General features: G+C 37.3%; 1 pseudogene; it reads left to right on the top strand.

Annotated features, from left to right (window-relative positions):
- The window catches only part of LOC112510782, an 87,752-nt pseudogene extending 81,649 nt beyond the window's left edge, over positions 1-6,103 (top strand).
- Positions 6,104-6,450: the final 347 nt, after the last annotated feature.

Genomic DNA, 6,450 nt, shown 5'->3' with positions numbered 1-6,450 from the left:
TAAAAGTTTGCAAAACTCGATGGATTTATCATTAACAGAAAACCCCTATATATATAGGGTATGTACAAAGAAACCCTATCCATACAAATCTTGATAATTAATGATAAATATAAATCAAATCCGTAATTATCTCTAACTAATATAATCAACCGGCTAAGAGTTTCACCTTAAAGTTGGCATTCTCATACCTTAAAGTTGGCATTCTCATGTCTTAAGGTATGTGCAGTTGCTTTCTGGTATGTGCATAAGGTCTGCTATAAAATGTTACTACTTTTGTAGTCTAATTATGCTATATTCATAAGACTGGAAAAACAGGATGTGTCAATTTTTTGTGAAGAGACCTTCTGCATAAGCCTTCTACTGTTATCCTTCTCTTGTCCAAGCCTGCTACTCATTTGTATTTTACTTTTTTCATTCATTGTGACTAAATTTAGTTAGCTATTTTGTTTTACTGATTTAATTAAGTGAACCTGGCAAAACCAGAACGAGACAAGTGGGTTATTGATCCTAAATCAGTGGTCAGAAGAAGCAGATGAAGACAGACCAGAATCAGTGACGACAATGAAGCAGGACTAGCAGATCTATGGACTTTATGATCAATGAAACAGGAGCAGCAGATCGAAAAAGATGAAGATGCAGAGAGCGATGGAATGGAGTGTGGTGATGAAAAAGGAAATGGGCTTCTTATTAGTTGAGGGGTAATTTTGTCTTTTAACATTGAAGTAATGGAGGGATTTAGTTCCACACAGAATGCTATGAGATGATGAATTCATCCCACCAGTGGAATTTGGGGATTCCTATGGAATTGAATCCCTTCCYTTGTGTGAACCAAACAAGGGAATGGAGTCAAAGAAATTGAACATTGCAATTCCTTCAGATTCCGGCAGATTCTATGAACCAAACCCCTTAGAGAACAAGTAGAGAAAACCTAAATAATGGGGATAAGAGAGATGTAAGAGGGGGGTAACTATAACTAACAAAAGGAAGTATGTTATTGACATTTTGCTGAGGTTACAATGTTGGAATCATGTGCAATCTCTTTTATGATGCTGAATCTGTAGCTTTATGTGGATGATCATGATCTTCTTGATGACACTCTGAGATAAATGAGGATACTTGGGAAGCTGAACTTTAGATAAATGGATGTGTAGTTTTTCGTTCATTTTCTATGTTTCCTTGTACCTACTTCTACTTTTTGTATGTTGTCTAGTATTATTAACTAGTCTTAGTTATTCTTCTAAAAAATATTTGTGTTTTCAATTCGAGTTCTTTTCTTTCTTTTTTTCATTATTTATTTCTTTCAAATTCTTCAAGCTCTCATGTCAAAGACTTTTCCATGGTTTTTGTTTATCAAGATTTTCCCCTATGGTACATTCTATTTGTCCGGACTAGCTATTATGGCATTGTTGTGTATTGCAGGTTGACTATATAAACACTTCACATCCAAATTTCATTGGAGGAAATAAAGCTGTGGAGGTTGCTTCACATCAAGTCAGATCTAATAGGTTGGCTTCACCAACGTCTAGGCAAAGGGTATACTTGTCCAGCTGTTATAGCATTTATTTCTATTTTTCTTGTTGAAGGAGATGCTAGAGCCTAGTCTAAGTTAATGTGACCATTTGGACAGGATGGGGTAGATTCCGATGCAGTGGCAGTTTCCGGAAGCAATCGAAGATCTAACGCTATCGTTGCTAGAGCTCCATCCAATGGAATATCTGTTGATCCGGTTTTTTATTTTCTTATTCTTAAATTGAGGCATCAATTTTTCTTTGTTCCCTACAAAGGTTCTACACAATGCTTGTCGATCTACTAACATCCACATTGTCCATTGTGTGTTTCCCGTTCCTGCTTACAAACAGGGAGTTCGATCAGTTGCAGATGTCAACGGAAATGGATCCTCTGGTAAGATGCAAATTTCAGCAAGATGTCGTTCAGTCCTAATTATGTTTTAATATTAACCATTGAGATTTTATGTCATCCCTTATATTTAATTTGTTGATTTCGTAGGTAGTGAGAGGGGTTCAAATTGGAGGATTGCATCATTTTTTCGTGGGAGGGAGGTTCATAACCCTGCAGTAGATATCTCCAGAAGCAACACTGGCGAGGAAATCATTAACCATAAAGAGCATGTTTCATCTATAATTCATCTTAGAGAGGTGTGCCATCCCATTTAAACCTACTTTCCTTTGTTTGCATATGATTTTTCCATTTCCTAAATCATGTTCTTTCTCTTAGAAAGTTTTGTAACTGATTTCTACACTTTGGTGTGTCAAAATGCTGCCAGCCACCATTATCGTTGAATTCGTCAGAAATGCACTCGGAGCATGAAGCTGAGGCATTGGCAGTTACCAAGCAGCTTTTGGAATCATACTATAGCATCGTTAGGGAAAAAATCCAGGATTCTGTGCCCAAAGCAATCATGCATTTTTTGGTGAGCGCTAGTTTTACTCAACTAAGTAGTGGTTATCGATGTGTTTGATCAAAAAGCTGCCAGATTTTCTGACAAATCATATTTGACTGATTTTGTATCCAGGTGAACCACACAAAGAGAGAGCTATGCAATGTCTTGATTAAATCTCTGTACAGGTGAACGAGAAGGCAGGCTACTTGGTTTCTGAGATTTACTTTAAATGAGATGAAGAATTTTTATGTTTGGAAATGAACTTAAACTACTGTGAGACTTATATACTTGTCATGCTCCAGTGATTTTTTTCTGTTTCACTTTTGAACAGGGAGAGCCTTTTTGAGAAGTTGCTTCAGGAAACTGACGAGGTATCRCTGAAGAGGAGGCATGCTGAAGAAACTCTCATAGCTCTACAAGAGGCCTCACAYGTAAGTTTCTTAAATATATGCATATGCTATATCTGATACAAGCCATAAAAGTAGTCCCTGGATTTTWGTACCTAAAAAAAGTATAGTCGATGCAAAAACTTGGGATTAAATCTCTCTAGATTGTCGCTGCTAAGCTGCCTCCTAAGTTATGCCACATGATTGGTTGTCTATCCATCACCACCATGAAGGTGCAACAGTTGACTTGGTGTTTGGTTCTATTTTGTCACATAGAAGGTGCAACAGTTGACTTGGTGTTAGATTCTATTAGAATTTATGTCACTGTTGTATTATAATATTACGTCACTGGGTTTTACTTCCCCCCATGCCCCACTGTCGTATCTTTTTATATTTAGAAGTATTTTTTTTAAGTATATAATATTTATATACGGCAAATAGAACAAATAAACTCACACACCCTCCTCACCCTTGGTGAGGTTTGAACCCTTGACCTCCTAGAAAGCCAAGGACTCACATACCGCTAGTCCAAAGGCGCTTTGGTTATATTTAGAAATATTCTAATAAAATAGTCAAGTTTTTCAAGAATACCTTTCTTTATGGTATTAGAGCCATGTGGCTCTCAATAACCCTAATACGTGATGTACCCATCATCTACTACTGCCTTCACTAAAACCCTAAAAACATTCACTACCCACCACCACTCTTTCTAGTTCAACAAGATTGTAAAACCCTAGCCACGAAAACCACCCTGTATGGTGAACCTTGTAAACCTAGATGCGAATATTAGCTTGATGACAACCACCTAGTCACAAGTGTGCTTGAGCTTTCGAAGTCAAGCTTTTTGCCTCATTCTTTGCTTTCTTAGGATAAAGTTATATCTTAGTTTCATGATCAAATCAACTAATGTATCATTTGTGTAAGCATCCCTCTTGATATTGTTGCTTGCCATGACCCCCCCAAGTACTTTATGGCCGTCTTGATCTTGATGTTGACGCCATTGAAGTATTGTTTGACCTCCCAAAGAAACTCATTAACTTCCCTTGCTTACCTCTTGCCTTCTAATGGTATAGGAGGTGCTGGAACATCATTCCTTGGGGTGACAGTTGTGATACCTTTTGCATATGCGTTAATCAGCTTGCATCTCCTCTAATTGATGGCGAAAAATGGCTTAACTCTCCCTCCCTTGTGCACACATAGCTTTAAGCTTACCCATGGGCATGTAGTGATGGCCATGGACTTCTTGAAGTAAGTCACCACTTAGGTTTGACACCATCACGGATCTCCTTGTCCTACTCTAACCTGTCAAGGTGTTGGTGGACATCCTCCACTTTTGCTCTCAATACCACCATCGAAGTCTCTATTTCAATATGAGATTGGCCATTGTGTCCTTCAACTTGTCACAATTCTTGGTGTTTCCTTAAGCACCTTCTCTCGTCCAAGGTTCACCTTGATCACCCCCAACATCAGTCTTGTTAGAGTTAATTTACCATCACCTTGAAACAGATGTAGGTCTGGTACCAAGTGTCACGGAGTTGTCTCTTAAGCTCACTTCTTGTACTTGGCACTTGTACCAAGTTTTCCTAACTCGAACTCAACTGGCTTACAATGAGTGTTTTGATTCTTGGGCGAGTGCCTTGCCAAATGAAGGTCACCCCTTTATGTAAGCCTCCACCATCTTAACGGACAACATCGGTTTTTTCATCAACAGTCAATATTGCATGTCTAGAACTCTCCTACAAAGTATTTAGTATATTTACAAGAGGGACATTTCACATACATGTAGGGTCAGAATTGTGGGGAGACTACTAGAAGTCTCCACCATATTTTGAAAATGCTTGAATTTCTGGATGTTTCAGTAATCCCAAGCCACATTTCTTGTTGGTGGTAAAAGTTGGCAGTGACCGCCGACTGTTTCTTGCTCCTTAAAGTTCTATTTTCTTTGAGCCCTTCATCTCCTTCATCTCCTCCATCACAATATCATATCATCATCAGATTTTTATAAGATAAAGTCTTAGACTTGGAGTTTGGATTGGTCACATGGCTTGAGATAATTAGTTCGTCTAGTCCTAATAAGTTTTTTCCGACTAGTTTTTCTTTCATGAGGAAGAATGACCATTTGATCCGAGAATGATTGTCCTTGAATGTCACAAACCATCTAGTCGTAATAAGTTTTTTCCGACTCTAGAAGGATCCCACACATCACTTATGGACCATCATGAATAGTACTGGAGGATTCGTGTCTGATTTTGGATCCTTAGACAACTTGCTGACGCCTGACGGAGAAAAGATTGCAATCTAGATTGGGGACATGAAGACCACCCCGTAAAACGAAATTTTGTGAGTTGATATCTCAACCTCTATCTATTGGACGTTCTAATGTTTGAGTTTCCCTAAATAGTGATCTGTCTTCTCTCATATGATCTGATGAGCTCGAATCACCTATCCAGATTTTTGATGACCGCAATATAGGCACTGGAATTATTACCTTTTTGAGCCACTGACCACCATCACCCAACTTTACTCTTTTGGGTGGTTTTATCTCGTGTGGTTTGGTTAGATGGCATCTCTTAGGTGAGAATGAAGTGATGGCCGACTATCCAATTATATTGTTCCAGTGCTCTATGTTAATGTTACATAAATAAAATAAAAAAACCGATGGTTAATCCATGATGTGTTTCTTTTATCATCGCAGAACTTGCAGGCTATAACTCCTTTTTTCCAGCTATAGAATGCTTGTTTTTGTCTTACGTACTAAATACCGTTTTAAATTATTTTCTATGATTTAATTAGCTCTTAGATGAGCTGCTAATTGAAGTGGCAACAGTCGAAAGAGGTATTTGAGGAGGATCTGCCCGAGCCATCAACGTGTAGTGCAGTATGCAAGTTGACCGGCCTTTCCTAGAGCACATTGTCACCAACTGGATTTGACTATGCAAAACCTTCTTTACACAATCATCTTTGAACGAATATTTCCAAGATGGTTCAGCTTAACTATAAAAGCAGCAGGTGATTGACGGTTTGCAGTAGCAGATTGCAAAAATGGATGTATTTGTTAATCTTTTGCTAGGAGGAAAGTGCTTGATAAACTTATATCTTAAGAACACAATATAAGGTTTCATTTTGGCCATTATATTCTGATAATGTCGTCGTAGTGTCAAGTAGAGGGTAGCTTTATGTCAATGACGACAATAGATGGATGTTATCGTATCCAAGTCTGAAGAAAACACGAAAAGGAAGTATTAGGGTCGGGTTGACCAAGAATTTGTGAAAATAGAAATGATGAATGAAATTGATAAACGAATTAGACATTTACATCTTAATAGCATCATTAAAGGTAAAATATATTGTGGAACCATAACCCTTATTTGTATATTAATATTGGGGTTAATATTTATATTTAGAGCTATCTTGTTTATATTGAGGCTAATTTTTTTGGATTAATTTGTATATTTGATGCTAACTTTTAGAGTTAATTTGTTTGTAAATCTCTTAATATTCATGATTAACTTGTTTATATTTCGATTAGTTAATTTTACAATGGATTTTTTAATGTTTCGGTCATTTGTGCCAAATAAAAAGAACGTTTGTCAAAAAGAATTATATATGTCAAGGAAGATTTAATTAGCCGATGAAGAGCGTATATTACTTTTGATATAGTCG

Source organism: Cynara cardunculus (genome assembly GCF_001531365.2).
Source record: "Cynara cardunculus var. scolymus isolate 2C chromosome LG 1, CcrdV1, whole genome shotgun sequence".
Classification (NCBI taxonomy): Eukaryota; Viridiplantae; Streptophyta; class Magnoliopsida; order Asterales; family Asteraceae; genus Cynara; species Cynara cardunculus.
The sequence above is the reverse complement of the archived record's forward strand: the minus strand, read 5'-3'. Positions and strand labels throughout refer to the sequence as shown.